Source organism: Diceros bicornis, chromosome X (genome assembly GCF_020826845.1).
Source record: "Diceros bicornis minor isolate mBicDic1 chromosome X, mDicBic1.mat.cur, whole genome shotgun sequence".
Lineage (NCBI taxonomy): Eukaryota > Metazoa > Chordata > Mammalia > Perissodactyla > Rhinocerotidae > Diceros > Diceros bicornis.
In genome coordinates, this window is record NC_080781.1 from 70,359,660 (window position 1) to 70,378,458 (window position 18,799).

At 36.2% G+C, this 18,799-nt stretch overlaps 1 protein-coding gene across 3 annotated transcripts in view; it reads left to right on the forward strand.

Annotated features, from left to right (window-relative positions):
- The window catches only part of ATP7A (ATPase copper transporting alpha), a 127,418-nt gene that overhangs the window by 36,665 nt on the left and 71,954 nt on the right, over positions 1-18,799 (forward strand). The gene's annotated exons all lie outside the window — the stretch shown is intronic.

Below are 18,799 nucleotides of genomic sequence, written 5' to 3' on the forward strand. Positions count from 1 at the left end.
TGAGTATATACCCAAAAGAATTGAAAGCAGAGACTTGAACAGATGTTTGCACAACACTGTTCATAGCAGCATTCCTCACAATAGCCCAAAGGTAAAACAACCCAAATGTCTATCAACAGATGAGTGGATAAACAAAATATGGTATATGCATACAGTGCAATATTCTTCAGCCTTAAAAAGGAATGAAATTCTGACATGTGATATAACACGGCAAAACCTTCAAGATTTAATGCTAAGTGAAATAAGCCAGACAAAAATGGACAAATATTGTGTGATTTAACTTATATGAGGGACCTAGAGTAGTCAGATTCATAGAGACAGAAAGTAGAATGGTGGTTACCAGTGGCTGAGGGGAGGGGGAATGGGGAATTATTGTTTAATGGGTACAGTTTCAGTTTAGGAAATGAGCAAGTTCTGGTGATGGTTGTATAACAGTGTGAATGTACTTAATGCCACTAACCTGTACACTTAAAAATGGTTCAAATGGTAAATTTTATGTTATGTGTATTTTATCACAATAAAAAAAACTTTAAAAAAGTGTCTGCCTTTCTCAGGAAATAGTAATTTTGCTATAGCCCATAAATATCTTTAGAGAAAGAACAAATGTCATATAAAATTATGTGTGAGGAAAATCATCTCTGACTTCCACTGAGGATTCTGAATGGCAACAACTTAAAAAATAGCAGCGTAACATATTGGACATAGCCATTGTAACAGGCCATTACATTTCATGGCTTTATAGGATGAACATGGGAAATTCAATGATGGGAAGAAGATTCTTCAAAGTATAGATTTCAGCGATGTCTTTGTTAGGGATGCACATTTTCAATCCTATCTTATTATTGAACTGTTTATAAAAGTTGGCTTATGACAGGTTTTAGCAAAGGCTGAAAATGTAAATTATCTAGGACCCTTTTAAAGCAAAGTGGAATCAGGTATTTTTTTCCTCTTTGTCCTGTGGTATTTTCCAGAGTCTTCTCACAGAAGATGGAAACATGGTAGAAACTCTCCTAACCGTCTAGTGGTTGGTCATTTGAAGAAGGAAACCATAAAAGCTATGTACATGTAGCATATTCATTTTTTAAAAACCTAGAACATATATTCATTCATTCTCCAATATTTATATGTAGGGCCAAGGCTTTTTCTTTGCATATGGGTCCCCTGGAATTCCTCATTTTCTTGCACAAACCATGTCTATATTGCTTCATTCCAGATTTCCAATTTCTAATTTGGTTTCATGAAAGTAGAGAACAGAATTCTTTTAGATTTTTATGATTTGCCCTCACTGCCAGTCTCTTAAAGTTGCTTCATGTACAGCTATTTCAGCAGTGTACTGCTCACCTTTATTGAGTGTCTCTAAAGCATTCACCTTTGTTTTATAGAAAGAATAACTCTCTTTTATACTCATATTCTATCAGTTTACATAATATTAAATCACGTGATTATAAGAAGTTCAGTGGGCATAAACAGGCTTGGGAGCAAACACAGCTGAATCTACGTATGCCAACATACTACTGGTGGGACAAGAAGTACACATAAGCATGCTTTGGGCCTCTGAATATTTTAGTGGTAGAACAGAGACCATCGGTTAATCCATTGGAGGTTGGTTAAGGGAACTTTTGCAGAGTGAAAATTTACTTTTTCTTAATGTATCCTCAACATTTTTCCTGTCTGTAAATGGAGATCTATATCATTGTTTTTAATGGCCACATGGTATTTATTATACATGTATTAGGCTGAGTTCTTCCTTGCAAACAACATACAACAGTTCTGACTCACTTAACCTGACAGGGAATTTATTGGTAGGCTATTAAAATTGCTTATAGAGTCAACAGGAAAGATGGTTAGCCAGGCTTGGAAAATGTGCAGGAACCCAAGTGAGGCTAAAACAGGCCAAGGTCACACCCCAGGAACAGTCTGGTGAAGACCTCTCCGGTGGCACTGGCTTTCTCAGGACTTCTGCCACCGCCACTGCTGGCATCTTGACTTTGCTGCTGCAACTGCCGTGAATTCTCTTTAACTGTTACTTTGTATTTGTGTGACTTCCTCAGGATTCAAAACTCTAGGCAGAAGCATCTGCCCAGCCGGGTCTAGAATCACTTAGCAGCATCTCAGCTTCAAGGATGAAGGGTAGGGAATATCCCCGCTCCCACTTTAGCTTCACTAGTGGGGGTAGGTGCCTACTGCCTGTTACCGAGACACACTCACAGGAGGGGAATTCCTTAACCTAGGATGTGTGTTTGGATGCCGGCTAGCCAAAAATATGACAACTATCTATAATAATGTGGATATACTAGAGTTTAACGTCCTACTGTAGAAAATTTAGGTTGTTTCCTATTTTGTTCTGTTTTAAGCTACATGGTAGTAGACACATTTTAGTAATCTAGTAGGGGGAAAATATTGTATCTTAGTAGTTTTAATTTATAATTTTTAAATGTTAATTTTCATGTGTCTATTGGTATTTTGGATTTCTTATTTTGGCAGTTTTCTGACATATATATTACGTATATGGTTTTTTTCAAATATAATTTACATATAAAATTTACCCTATTGAAGTGTATGATTCATTGGTTTTTAGTATCTTCACAGACTTGTACAACTGTTGCCACTATAATTCTGGAACATTTCATCATCCCCAAAGAAACTCCATGCATATATATAGTTTGTTTACATGGTGTTTTTTGCCACATGAAATTTTAAAATTTCATATAATTAAATTTTAAAATCTTTTCCTTTATGGTTTCAGCTTTTGGCTTATGCTTAGAAGGGCCTTCCCCACCTCGAGTTTTGTTGTTGCTGTTGTTAATTAATATTCACTTTTATGTCTTTGTAGCATTTTCTGTTTTCTTTTTATATTTTAGTCTTTAACTCAGTTGGAATTAATTTTGGTGTAAGATAGGATCTAAAAGTATTCACCTCAAATGGTTAGTTAGCACATTATGCCAACACCACTTACTGATTTCCCCATTGATTTGAACTGCTGCCCTTATTTTATACTAAATTCTTATATATACACATGTTTGTTTCTGGGACTTTCTGTTCTGTTGCAAGGATCTGTCTACTCTGACATTAGTACAAGAATTTTTAATAATTAAAACTTTTAAAGACATTTTAATGTCAGGGTAATTAGAATCATTATTTTTTTAGTGGTGGTTTTTATAAAATTAATGACATACTTAAAACGTTTGGTGAGAGTTCTCATTTTCAGCCTCACTAAACTTTTATGGTTTCTTTTATAGTTTACTTGTACTTAATCAGTTATAGCAAATATAGAATAAGTGCTTTTTCAACTTTATATAATGGTTAAATACTGACAGTTGTTTTTAGTTTTCGTAAGTATTAAATGTTTTTTCATCAGTGGTTTGGGGCACTATTTCGTCTTAGAACTAAAATTGTAAGATGGCTTTTTCCTTGTGAAGAAAGCTATAGTATTACAAGCAGTCCATGATTTACCTACAGATTATATCTGACAAGTTTGAATCAGATGATTATTTTGATGAGGGAAAAAAGGCATTCCCACTACCAAAAAAAATCTTCTTAGAACCTAAGATAGACTACTGCACCAAGACCATATTTAACCCATAATATGGTTGAAAAGTAGCTGACACATTTTAATGTCAAATAGTTGAATCCTACTTCCTTCTACTTTCCAGGGCTAAAAATGGCCTTGTTTGAGGCAAGAAAGGTGTCACCCATACTAAAAACATGTTTTTTCCTGTAGTCTATTATTGACATGGCAGCAGATGCGCCTAGTAAGTAACTTGAAGACTATTTGTCAGTTTTTGAGGAACCTGTCTCCACCTGTGTTCATTGCAGGGTACCAGTATTTTTCAAGCATTTTCTCCACCCTACCCCCACCTTTGGCTGGTTTTATTTTATGCTTTTGCAAACATTGCCCTATTAAATTAATCCTTTTGAGGCTATTGTTAGCTCTCAAGTCCAGCATGATTTGGCTATATGAGCGTGGGTAAGTCTGAGTGTTAGCTTCCTTAATTTTAAAAGGAGTCTACTACCCTATTTATATTGCAGGATAGTTGTGAAATTCATGTATATGAAAGTTTTGTCAACTATGCAATGCTACAGGAATCTGAAATATCTCAGTTGTTATCACAGGACAGCTCTTTTGTAGAGAGGCGGTGGTTAGCCCAGGAGTCACAAAAATGGCCAGCAAAGCACATTGCCTTTTCTTAATTTGAATGTTCTGTTCTTTTTTGATCTTACTAACATATACTCCTAATCTTTTGGGAATGGTCAAATGAAAAGAACAATTTTTGTTTTCAAACATACTCTTGTCTACTCCAGCTGTTCTTCTGGAATCTTAGTCCTCTGCTTATATAATGACAGTTGTCTCATGAAAGAGATTAGGCACTCAGTATTTTGAAAACAGGCTAAGGCATAAGATCATTTTCCTTTTAAAGGCCTACACAATTTAAATAAAAGAAATTCATTATATAAAATAATAGAGAAGCTAATGGTTTCCCCTTTTGTTTTTGATTTAGAGGTGGTAGTAATTTTAAATAAAAACATGGGTAAAAAAATTAAATTGATTTGGAAATATTATATAGATACTCTGAAGACAACACTAGTTCAGGGTTGTTTGCCTAGCTAGAAATCATCAATTTGTTTAACAAAACAGGGGTATTTTTATAGCCCTGGTATAATGGACTGGGTTATTTTGGCTGTGTATATGTTTGAGTTTATCATTGGTCTCACTTACTGAGTTTTAATTTTGGTAACTTTTCTCTTAATTTCTGCACATTCCCTATATTTTTATTTCCCCTTAACATGGACTTTTTTTGGTGAGGAAGATTGGCCCAGAGCTAACATCCATTGCCGATCTTCCTCGTTTTGCTTGAGGAAAATTGGCCCTGAGCTAACATCTGTGCCAATCAAAACTTCCTCTATTTTGTATATGGGAGGCCCCTGCAGCATGGCTTGATGAGTGGTGCATAGGTCCATGCCCAGGACCTGAACCCAAGAACCCCGGGCCGCCAGAGCAGAGCATGTGAACTTAACCACTACGCCACTGGACTGGCCCCAAAATGGACTTCTAAAAAATCTTTTTTCCTCCATCTTTATTGAGGTATATTTGACAAATAAAAATTGTATATATTTAAGGTGTACAATGTGATTTTTTTTAAATTTTTTATTTTAGTGTTTAATAGGCTCAAAGGGTAGGAAAAAATTACCTTCATTGTTTTGGGTTTTTTTGCAAATTTGATCTTTTTTTTAATTTAATTTTTTATTGAGGTATAATTGACATATAATGTTATATTAGTTTCAGGTGTACAACATGATTCGATATTTGTATACACTGCGAAATGATCACCACAATAAGTCTAGTTAAGGTCCGTGACCATACAAAGTTACAAAAAGATTTTTTTTTCTTGTGATGAGAACTTTTAAGATTTACTCTTTTAAAAACTTTCAAATATGTAATACAATATTATTAACAGTATTCATCATGCTGTACATTACATCCCCATGACTTATTTATTTTATAACTGGAAGTTTGTACCTCTTGACCCTTTTTACCCATTTCGCCTAACCCAACCCCCCTCCCCTCTGGAAACCACCGATCTGTTCTCTGAATCTGTGAGTTTCGTTTTGTTTTGTTTTTTAGATTCCACATATAAGTGAAGTCATATGGTATTTGTCTTTCTCTGTTTGACTTATTTCACTTAGCATAATACCCTCAAAGGCCATCTGTGTTGTCACAAGTGGCAAGATTTCATTTTTTTTAATGGCTGAGTAGTATTCCATTGTATATATACACCACATCTTCTTTATTCATTCATCCATCAATGAACACTTAGGTTGTTTCTGTATCTTCGCTATTGCAAATAATGCTGCAATGAACATAGCAGTGCATATATCTTTTCAAATTACTGTCTTCATTTTCATCAGATAAATACCCAGAAGTGGAATTGCTGGATCATATGATAGTTCTATTTTTAATTTTTTGAGGAACCTCCATACTGTTTTCCATTGTAGCTACACCAATTTGTATTCCCATCAATAATGCATGAGTATTCCCTTTTATCCACATCCTTGCCAACACCTGTTATTTCTTGTCTTTTTGATAATAGCCATTCTAACAAGTGTGAGGTGATATCTCATTGTGGTTTTGATTTGCATTTCCCTGATGATTAGTGATGTTGAGCATCTTTTCATGTACCTGTTGGCCATCTGTATGTCTTCTCTGGAAAAGTGTCTATTTAGGTCCTCTGCCCATTTTTTTTTAATAATTTTATTTATTTATTTTTTTCCCCCAAAGCCCCAGTAGATAGTTGTATGTCATAGCTGCACATCCTTCTAGTTGCTGTATGTGGGACACAGCCTCAGCATGGCCGGAGAAGTGGTGCGTCCGTGCGCGCCCGGGATCTGAACCGCGGGCCGCCAGCAGTAGAGCATGCACACTTAACCGCTAAGCCACAGGGCCGGCCCTGTGCCCATTTTTTAATGAGATTGTTTATTTTTTTACTGTTGAGTAGTATGAGTTCTTTATATGTTTTGGATATTAACCCCTTATTGTATTCATGATTGGCAGATATTTTCTCCCATTCAGTAGGTTGCCTTTTCATTTCGTTGATGGTTTCCTTTGCTGTGCAGAAGCTTTTTAGTTTGATGTTTGTTTTTGCTTTTGTTGCCTTTGCTTTTGGAGTCAGATCCAAAAAAATCATCGCCAAGACCCACGTCAGGGAGCTTACTGCCTATGTTTTTCTTCTAGGAGTTTTATGGTTTCAGATCTTGCATTCAAATCTTTAATCCATTTTGAATTAATTTTTGTGTATGGAGTAAGATAGTAGTCTAATTTCATTCTTTGCCTGTGGCTGTCTAGTTTTCCCAGCACCATTTATTGAAGAGACTGTTCTTTCCCCATTGTATATTCTTGCCTCCTTTTTCGTAAACTAATTGATTATATATGTAGTTTATTTCTGGTCTCTCTATTCTGTTCATTGATCTGTGTGTCTGTTTTTATGCCAATTCCATACTGTTTTTGATTACTATAGCTTTGTAATATAGTTTGAAATTAGGGAGTGTGATGCCTCCAGCTTTGTTCTTCTTTCTCAACATTGCTTTGGCCATTCGGGATCTTTTGTGGTTCCATACAAATCTTAGGATTGTTTGTTCTGTTTCTGTGAAAAATACCATTGGACTTTTGATACAGATTGCATTGAATCTGTAGATTGCTTTGGGTAATGAGACATTTTAACAATATTAATTCTTCCAATCCATGAGCACAGTATATCTTTCCATTTATTTGTGTCTTCTTCAATTTCTTTCAATAGTGTCTTATAGTTTTCAATGCATAGGTCTTTCACCTCCTTGGTTAAATTTATTCCTAGATATTTTATTATTTTTGATTGTAATGGGATTGTTTTCTTAGTTTCTTTTTCTGATAGTTTGCTGTTAGTGTATAGAAACACAACAGAGTTTTACATATTGATTTTGTACCCTGCAACTTTACCGAATTCGTTTATTAGTTCTAACAGTTTTTTGGTGGGGTCTTTAGAGTTTTCTATATGTAAAATCATGTCATCCATAAAAAGTGATTGTTTTACTTCTTCCTTTCCAATTTGGGTGCCTTTTATTTTATTTTATTATTTTTTATTGCCTAATTGCCCTGGCTAGGACTTCCAACACTATGTTGAATAAAAGTGGCAAGAGTGAGCATCCTTGTCTTGTTCCTGATCTTAGAGGAAACGTTTTCAGCTTTTCACCATTGAGTATGATGTTAGCTGTGGGCTTGTCATAGATGGCCTTTATTATGTTGAGGTAGGTTCCCTCTATACCCACTTTGTTGAGAGTTTTTATCATAAATGGATGTTGAATTTTCTCAAATGCCTTTCTGCATCTATTGAGATGATCATATGATTTTTATTCTTCATTTTGTTAATTTGGTATATCACTACAACATGATGTTTTGATAAACATATACATTGTGAAATGACTACCACAATCAAGCTAATTAACATATCCATCACCTCACATAGTTACCTTTATTTTGTTGAGAACAATTAATATCTCTCTTAGCAAATTTCAAGTAAACATATAGTATTATTAACTATAGTCACCATGCTGTACATTAGATCTGCAGAACTTATTCGTCCTGCATAACTGAAACTTTTTACCCTTTGACCAACATTTCCCCATTTCCCCCACCCCCCCGGCCTCTGGTAACCACCATTCTAGTCTGCTTCTGAGAGTTTGGCTTTTTTAGAGTCCACGTATAAGTGAGATCATGCAGTTTTTGTCTTTCTGTGTTTGGCTTATTTCACTTAGCATAATGTCCTCCAGGTTCATTCATTTGTTTTCCTTTTAAAAATTCTTATAGTGAAATAATTTAGGCCTACACAGAGTATAGAGAACCTATAACATAACATGTGTATCCACTACTTAGCCTAAGAAGTTAAACACTACATATATAGTTGAAGTTTACCCTTGTGCTCCAATTGCATCCCTTCCTCCCTCCCCAAACTCCTGAATTTGCAGTTCATCATTCTCATGCACATTTTTATATTTTGACTAACACTACTATGTATGTGTGCATACAAAAACAATATATGGTATTGTTTTATGTTTTTAAAGCTTTGTATTCTTCTGAAACTTTTTTATTTCCTCAACTATGTTTATGAGGTTTATCCATATTGCTACTTGTAGCTCTAGTTCAGGGTTTCTCAGCCTCTGTTCTATTGACATTTGGGGCCAGAAAATTCTTTGTTGTGAGGGGCTTTCTTGTGCATTATAGGATGTTTAGCAGTATCCCTGGCTTCTACCCACTAGATGCCAGTTGCACTTCCCTCTACCCCCTGGTTGTGATAACCAAAAATGTCTCCAGACATTGCCGAACATCCCTTTGGTGGTAAAATCTCCCCTCCTCCCGGTGAGAACCACTATTTTAGTTCATTCATTTTAACTGCTGTATCATGCTCCACTATGTATATACCACCACCTATTTTTCCATTTTCTGGTTGATAGACATTTATGTTATTTCCAAAGTTTTAACTGTTAGGAACACTGTTGCAATGAACATTGTTGTTCATGTTTCCTTGCATACATGTGTGTCTTTCTCTAGGGTAATATGCCTACGAGTAAAAATGTTGAGTTCTAGTATATGTATATCTTCAACTCTACCAGATATTGCCAAGTGGGTTCCATAATGGTTATACTAATTTATACTCTTACCAGCTGAATAAGAGAGATCCTGTTGCTCCACATCCTTACCAACACGTGGTATTGTCATATTTTGAAATTTTTGTCTATGTGATGAGTGTAAATGATATTCATTGTAGTTTTAATTTGTGGGGTTTTTTTTTTTGATTACCATAGTGATCAAAACTTATCCAGGTAGAACTGTCTCCAAAAAAAGAATTAAATTTTACTGTATAATTTATTAAGAATCCAGAACCTTTTCCAAATTATGAGGACTAATTATTTTAGGGAGATTTTAAAATAATGTTTGAGCTTCTGTGATCAGCTTTAAGAAAGTGGTTTTGAGCAATCAGACTTCATATGTGTCATGTTTGTACTCAACCTCTGCAGTTTCTGTTTCCAAACCAGAGGTGATGATCTAGTGATAATACTGTTCTTCCTCTTAGAAAATGTTATTAGCGATGGTGATTACCATCTGTGTTTAGGGAGTGGCTCACAATACTTTAATAACTAGAAATTATTTCCCTCAGTGTTGTTGGATGCTCTTGTTCTCAGAGTCACCTCATTACTAATAGCTGCATGCCAGATATGTTTTTTTGATATTGTGATCTCCCAGAAGCCTACATTTTTTTCCATACCATATGAAATTGTTTATGCTCTTACTCTGTTTTCTGAGTCATTTTGCTAAATGCAATGGTAGGTTACAAAAGATGTTTCTGACTTTGTACCCGTCTTTGAGACAGGTACAAATATGTACCTGTCTCATAACATATATTCTAAAATCAATTAGAGTGTGTATATATATATACATATATATTATATATATATGTATATATATGAATAGTACCAGAGAGATGGAATTCCTCTGAGGTTTTGCATGTAATGTCCAATCTAAGTAGAGTTTTGAAGGAAAAAAACAGGTGAATTAAGAAGGCAGAAGGAAGTATATATTATCTGTAGATGATTTGACATGCTTAAATTAGGATGTAGTGGGAAAAGTGGCTGTATTAATGTAATTTTCATTCGTGCTCAGAAATTCTTTCCTCCCCAATACATACTTCCAGGGTGAATTATCCAGTTACTTAAAAGTGCTTCTCTACTTAACTAGTCTCTCTCAGTTCCTCAGTAAGCCTGAGAGAGATGTTCCAGTACTTTGGTCTGGGCCATACCCCATAATGAAACTATTTCAATTTTACATTCCTAACTAACTGGGTAAACTAGCTTTCATCTGCTGAGTGTATTGCATTGTATGCTGAGTGTAGTGTATTGTAGTGTATTCCAAAAGTTTGTTACCAATTCTGTTATTTGAACTTAACATATTCCCATAAAACAATTTAGTCAATTTTGCAAATGTACCTAGATCAGCCCTTAAAAGCCCCACCTGGCCCATTACATATCTGAGGTATACAGTACTAAATCTGAGTGTTCTGACCTCGAGGCAGGCAGTCATGTGCTACCAGAGGAAAGAGGAAGAATCTTTTGAGGCACAGCTCTCATAGGCAAAATTTTGATAGGATCTGTTTATTTTAGACATTATTCTACTTCGCTTTTCATACCCGTTACTGCTTCCCAGTGACCCTCTCCCTAGCCCCTAATGCCTTCATGCTTGCCTTAAGTACCCCACCTTAGACTCTTCACCTGGGCCGATGAGTTCCCTTCATCTCAAGTATCCTTTACTCACAATTACTTGCCTTTCCTGTCCCATCTGGGCTTCTTTTCTCTCGTAGTAACTGATCTTATGTAGGTGTTAGGAGGTATAATTCTAGCTATCATCCCCTTAAACTATCAAAGAGGAGTTTGTATTTTAAAAAAAGGATACAATGTCTGTTAAGACGACTGACCTAGGTTCTTCAGAAAGTCACTTCATAGGGAAAAAGAGATATGGGGGAGGGGCTGTTCTGGATTAAACAAGACGAAAGAGAGACAACCAAATGCAGTGTGTGAACCTTGTCTGGATCCTAATTTGGAAAAAATAAAAACTGTAAAGGATATTCTTGGGACATTTGGGAAAATTTAAATAGAGAATGTGTATTAGATGATGTACAATCATTAATTTTCTTAGCTGTGATAAAATTATTGTGGTTATACATGAGCCCTTACTCTTTGGAAATACATGCTGAAGTATTATGATTTGTAAAACTTATGTTCAAATAGTTTAGAAAAAACAGAACAAATATAACAAAATGTTAACAGTTGTTGAATTCATGCAGAGGATATACAGATAGATGTTCACTGTACTATTTCAGCTTTTATGTGTGGTTGAAATTTTCCATAATAAAAATTTGGAAAAAATGGAAGATTTGCATTAATATAATAATCTCTGTGAAATTTCATGCAATGGAAAATTCAGGCAGTATGGAGAATTTTTTTTGAGCTGGAGTAGCTAGTTCTAGCTCCTCTAAACTAATTCAGTTTTACTGTTTCTTCTCTTATTCTCCTTATCATTCATTCAGAGATTCAGATTTTGTCTTATTGGCAACAGCTGCTGTGGTATGAGGAAGGAAGATGAAGTTTCTCAGGGCAGTGACTGCTTATTTTTACGTATAGATTATTTGTAAATCATAGATTACCAGAATGTAAAAATCTTTGGCAGTGTAGTTCATTAGAGATCATGATTTTTTGACCTTGAATAAAGGCTGATTCAAGTCCTTAAAAACAAAAATTAGACAAAATGTATTCTTTTATATTGAGTAGATATTGTAAGTCTCTTTATGTAAAAATAGGTAATAATTTAATACTAATTTCATAAGAAGAATCAGTGGACATAAATGAATTGTTAATTATTGCATTTGGAGTATCTTTAGCTATAACTTTAAAAGTAAATAACACAAATAGACTAATAATTATGAATCTATTCAGATCAAGTCACACTATAAATTACAATTGTTCCATAATTAGTGCTAGTTGAAATTAAGACTGAGAATGGTGGGCCTAGGGATAAATTTTTCTTTCAGCTTTTCTAAGAATTTACATTTTAAAAATGAATAGATATGGAAAACAGTATGGAGGTTCCTCAAAACATTAAAAATAGAACTATCATATGATGCAGAAATTCCATTTCTGGGTATTTATCCAGAGGAAATGAAACCACTATCTTGAAAATATCTGCACCTCCATATTCATTGCAGCATTATTTATAATAGCCAGGAAATGCAAACAACCTAAGTGTCCATTGATGGATGAATGGACAAAGAAAATGTGGTATGTATATGTGTGTGTATACACACACACACACACACACACACGCACATTATTCAGCCATAAAAGAGAAGGAAATCTTGCCACTTGCAACAGCACGCATGGACCTTTAGGGTATTATGCTAAGTGAAATAAGTCAGACAGAGAAAGACAAATATTGTATGAGCTCACCTATATGTGGAATCTAAAAAGAAACAAATTCAGGCCGGCCCCGTGGTGCAGCGGTTAAGTGCAAGCGCTCCACTGCTGGTGGCCCACGGTTTGGATTCCGGGCGCACCGACACACCACTTGTCAAGCCATGCTGTGGAGGAGTCCCATATAAAGTGGAGGAAGATGGGCACGGATGTTAGCCCAGGGCCAGTCTTCCTCAGCAAAAAAAAAAGAGGAGGATTGGCAGATGTTAGCTCAGGGCTGATCTTCCTCACAAAAAAAAAAAAGAGAGAGTAAAAAAAACAAACTGATAGATACAAAGAACAGATTGGTGGGTTGCCAGAGGTGGGGGGTGGGGAGTGGGTGAAATGGGTGAAGGTGGTCAAAAGGTATAAACTTCCACTTATAAGATAAATAAGTCATGAGGATGTAATGTACAGCATGGTGACTATAGTTAACAATACTGTATTGTATACTTGAAAGTTGCTGAGAGTAAATCTTAAAAGTTCTTATCACAAGAAAAAAAATTTATAACTATGTGTGGTGATGGATGTTAACTAAACTTATGGTGGTGATCATTTTGCAACATGTACATGTATCAAATCATTATGTTGTACACCTAAAACTAATATAATGTTATATGTCAATTATTTCTCAAAACACTGAATAGAGGCAGCAAAAGAAAAAATAGATACATTGGACTTTGTCAAAATTAAGAACTTTTGGGCATCAAAGGACTCTGTCAAGAGAATGGAAAGATAACCCACAGAGTAGGAGAAAATATTTGGAAATCATATATCTGATAAGAGATTAATAACCAGAATGTATAAGGAAGTCCTACAACTCAACAACAAAAAAACCCTATTAAAAATGGGTAAAGGGCTTGTATAGACATTTCTCCAGAAAAAGATATGCAAACAGCCAATAAGCACCTGAAAAGATGTTCAACATCACTAGTAATAAGGGAAATGCAAATCAAAATCATAATGAGATACCACTTAACATCTGCTAGGATGGCTAGAATAAAAATATCAGATGATAACAAGTGTTGGTGAGGAGTTGGAGAAATTGGAACCCTCATACGCTGCTAGTGGGAATGTAGAATGGTGCAGATGCTTTGAAAAACAGTGTGGCAGTTCCTCAAGCAGTTAAACAGTCATCATATGAGCCAGCAATTTCACTCTTAAGTATACCCAAGAGAAATGAAAACACAAAAATTTGTACATGAATGTTTATAGTAGCACTATTCTTAGTAGCTGAAAGGTGGTAACAACCCAAATGTCCATCGACTGACTAATGGATAAACAAAATGCGGTGTATCCATACAATGGAATATTATGTAGCCATAAAAAGGAGTGAAGTACTGACACATGCTACAACATGGATGAACCTTGAAAACATGCTAAGTGAAATAAGTTATTCACAAAAGACCACATATCATGTGATTCCATTCATATGAAATGTCCAGAAGAGGAAAATCTATACAGAGAGAAAGATTAGTGGTTGCCAAGCATTGAGGGTGGGGGGCTTGGGAGATGTGATAGTTAAAGGGTATGGGGCTTCTTTTTGAGGTGATGAAAATGTTCTAAAATTGACTGTGGTGATGGTTGTACATATCTGTGAATATACTAACACCTATTGAGTTCTACACCGTAAATGTGTGGAATATATGATATGTGAACTATATTTCAATATAGCTGTTCAAAAAATGGTGCTGGGAGAACTGGACATCAACATGTAAAAGAATGTAAGTTGGATCCCTCCCACACACCATATATAACAATGAACTCAAAATGGATTTAAAGACCTAAATGTAAGAGCTGAAACTACCAAACTCTTTTTAGAAGAAAACATTGAAGTAAATCTTCTGTTATGGCTTTCGATATGTCAGTGGTTTCTTAGATATGACACCCAAAACACAAGCAACAAAAGAAAAAAATAGATAAATTGGACTTCATAAAAATGAAAAGTTTTTGTGCTTCAATGGATGCCATCAAGCAAGTGAAAACAATGAAGTACAGATACATTCCACACATTGTTAAACCTTGAAAATATTATGCTAAGTGAAAGAATTCCAGACACAAAACCACATATTAAATGAATCCGTTTTTATGAAATGACCAGTATAGGCAAATCCAGAGAGAGAGAGAGTAGATTCATGTTTGCCAGGGGCTATGAGCAGAGGGGACTGGGGAGTGACTGCTGATAGGTGTGGGGCTTCTTTTGGGGGTAATGAAAATGTTCTGCAATTGCATAGTCATTATGGTTACACATCCTTGTGAATATTACTAAAAACAACTGAATTGTACACCTTATAAGGGTGAATTTTATAGTGTGTAAATTATATCTCAAAAAAAGAATACATATAATGAAAAAATGTATGATGAAAACCAGTTAACATTTGAAAATAAATTATCCCCAAGAAACTTCTGTGGTTTTAGATATTTAGAAATTATATTGGTGGTCTGGTTGTTCAAAGCTCCACAGAAACCAGTTGAAGAAGTTAGAAGAGTCTACTAATCATCTTGCTTTGTTAGGAGCGGAGGGTGTGGTTCAGCAGGAGTTTCTGTTTGTTTCTCTGAGCTTAGCAAAGCTAAGATGATGTAGTAATCGTTTTTATATCATTTGGAATAAATTAATTGCAAAGAAATATTTTAGTTTACATAGTTTTTTCTGTAAATTTTATTTATTTTGAATTGGTTTTATATTCACATAATTCAAAATGCAAAAGTTTCCTCCCTGCCTCAACCCTCAGCCCCACCACCCTCTTTCTCTCCCAGGAGGTAACTCATGTTACCGATTTTTTTGTGAGAATATCTCTAGACTTCTAGAGATATTTTTACATAGTATGTTGATTTTTTAAAAAATTCCATTTTGTAGTTTAGCGTTTTAAAAAGAAGTGACTTTTGGGGGAAAATGGAGTCAATGTAAATCATGATATTTTTAAACCTGCTTTTGAGTTCTGTATTTGGCCATTGTGAATTTTGACAAATGAGTGTTAAAGAAACATTTTGATATCTTTGATTTTTGATTATGGTCACACAACAGGATCTTTATCCAAGGGTAAGGGAACCTCCTAATGAATTGGATAAGTGTTATTGGACCTAAGACTTGTATTTTTATTTCTACTTCAATTCTAGGTGATAGTATCTTCATAATTGATTATTTCCTGCTCTTCTTCCTTTCCCTCATCACTGGTTTGGGTGACAGTTTTACTTTTACCTCAGTATTCCTCTTCTCCTTCTTATACAAAACTTGATATTTTTCCGGCCGGCCCCGTGGCTTGTCGGTTAAGTGCTCGCGCCCCACTACTGGCGGCCCGGGTTCGGATCCCGGGCGTGCACCAACGCACCGCTTCTCCGGCCATGCTGAGGCCGTGTCCCACACACAGCAACTAGAAGGATGTGCAGCTATGACGTACAACTATCTACTGGGGCTTTGGGGAAAAAAGGAGGAGGATTGGCAATAGATGTTAGCTCAGGGCTGGTCTTCCTCAGCAAAAAGAAGAGGATTGGCATGGATGTTAGCTCAGGGCTGATCTTCCTCACACACACAAAATATATATATATTTTTTTCAAAACTTGATATTTTATATATAATTTGCAATCTTTGTAAGATAAATGCAAGTTCTTTGCACTGAGCTAATATATTCTTCCAAATATAATTTTTCTTACAGAAATAAAAATATTCTAATTAATGCCCTCTAATGTACCTAAACACAAATAATCTACGGTGCTGATGGGTCTCAGGGCAGGCTGCCCCAAAATATGCCAAAGTGGCATTTTTATTATTTTGAATTAAAGTTACTTGAAAAAAAGCCGGTGCAAGAAGAACACCCTGACCTTCCTTTGTTCCCCTGGAAACAGGAAACGAAACTCCCTTGGGAAGGTATCCTCCCTATGCTGGGAGGCTGGAGAGCATCCTTATCATTGGAGATAGGGAATTCTGGGCAGAGGAAGCTGTATAAACAAACTTTGTTACTGCTTCATTAATTTGCTACCCCAAGCAGAAATCCTTTGTTTTGGGGGCCGGCCCCGTGGCTTAGCGGTTAAGTGCGCGCGCTCCACTGCTGGCAGCCCAGGTTCAGATCCCGGGTGCACACCGACGCACCGCTTCTCCGGCCATGCTGAGGCCGCCTCCCACATACAGCAACTAGAGGGATGTGCAGTTATGACATACAACTATCTACTGGGGCTTTGGGGGAAAAATAAATAAATCTTAAAAAAAAAAAAAGAAATCCTTTGTTTTATCAAATCTTCACAAATAATTGTTTCTTTGTCTAAAAAGGTATATAAACAGCCTTCTTTGGTCACTTCTTAGGTCCCATTTCTATGAGACCTGCATATGTACAAATTAAAATAAAAACTTTCCTGTTAATGTCATGTGTCAATTTAGTTATTAGACCAGCCAAAAGAACTCAAGAGGGATGGGGGGGGAAATTTCCCCCTCCCTGTCAGTGCTCTAAGAGAAGCCTTTATTATTTTTTTATTTAAAGATTTTATTTATTTATTTTTCCCCCCAAGGCCCCAGTAGATAGTTGTATGTCATAGCTGCACATCCCTCTAGTTGCTGTATGTGGGACGCGGCCTCAGCATGGCCGGAGAAGTGTTGTGTCAGTGCGCGCCCGGGATCCGAACCGGGGCCGCCAGCAGCGGAGCGCGCGCACTTAACCGCTAAGCCACGGGCCGGCCCTAAGAGAAGCCTCTAGATATGCATTGGGAAGTCTCTTTATTTTTTCCTGAATAATTTCTTAAGCCTGATTCTGGTGCTGCTTTTATCATAATCATTTCACACTAGCTTCTAAACAAAAGAGTTTTATAGAAATATGTTCTTAGTTGTTGTTTCTTTTCTTATAATTGATTTAATGTAATTTTCTTTGTTCCCCTTTTCCCCTCTACTGCTTTGGAAGCTATATATTCTATTTCTAGTCTCCTACCAGTTACCGTTAAATTTTTAACATGTTATTCTTAACAAAATCTAAGGTTTATCTCTTTCTCTGTATACATTCCAAACAAGACCAAGGAACTTAGAATGCCTCAACTACAAACTCCTATCCATACTATTGTGTTCTAGTATTTTAGGTCCACCGTGCTTTTGTGTGTGCAGACATGTCTGTGTCTTTGTTTGAGTAGATAATACATTCTCATGGTACAAAATTCACAAGGTCCAAAAGGGACTAGATCTTAATTGTTCTCACCACAAAAAAGAAATGATAATTAAGTGATGTGATAGAGATGTTAGAAAATAGTGGTAATCGTATTACAATATATAAATGTATCAAACCAACACACTGTACACCTTAGACTTACACAATGTTTTATGTCAGTTATATCTCAATTTAAAAAAGGTACAACAGGTTATACACCGAAAATTCTTTTTCCCACCCTTATCCCCTAACCACTCAGTTCTCCTCACCCTGTTCCATGGGATATATTAGGTTGATATACATGAAATTACCAATATTCAACTATTTTTTTTTTATTTTATTTACTTATTTTTCCCCCCAAAGCCCCAGCAGATAGTTGTATGTCATAGCTGCACATCCTCCTAGTTGCTGTATGTGGGACGCGGCCCCAGCATGGCTGGAGAAGCAGTGCGTCGGTGTGGGCCCGGGATCCGAGCCCGGGCTGCCAGCAGCGGAGTGCACGCACTTAACCGCTAAGCCACAGGGCTGGCCCTATTCAACTATTTTGATATGCAACAATGGCAACTTCATTTGGTTCAAACTAATATCAGTGAAAAAACAGATTCCTGCCTTCATGGAATTTTCATTCTGGTAGGAAGTATATTAGTTAATTATTGCAGTGTAACAAATTATTCTAAAATTTAGTGGCTTAAAACATTTATTATTTCACAGTTTCTGTGGGTCATGAATTTGGAAGTGGTTCAGGCTCAAGGTCTCATGAGGTTGTAGTCAATATGTCGGCTGGGGCTGCAGGCGTCTAGAGGCTTACCTGAGTCTGAAGGATCAGCTTCCGAGACGGTTCACTCACCTGACTGTTGGCAGGAGGCTTCAGGTCTTTGCTGGTTGTTGACAGGAGGCCTCGATTTCTCGCCACATGAATCTCTCCATAAGGCTGCTTGAATGTCCTCATGACATGGCATGTGGCTTCCTGCAGATTGGGTCACTTAAGAGAGAGGAAAAGAAGGAAGCCACAATGACTTTTTTTTCCCTTTCCCACAGTGCCTTTTATGACCTAATCTTGGAAGTCACACCTTGTTGCTTCTACTGTATTATATTTGTTGGAAGCCAGTCACTGAGTCCAGGCCACGCTCAAGGGGAAAGGAGTTCAG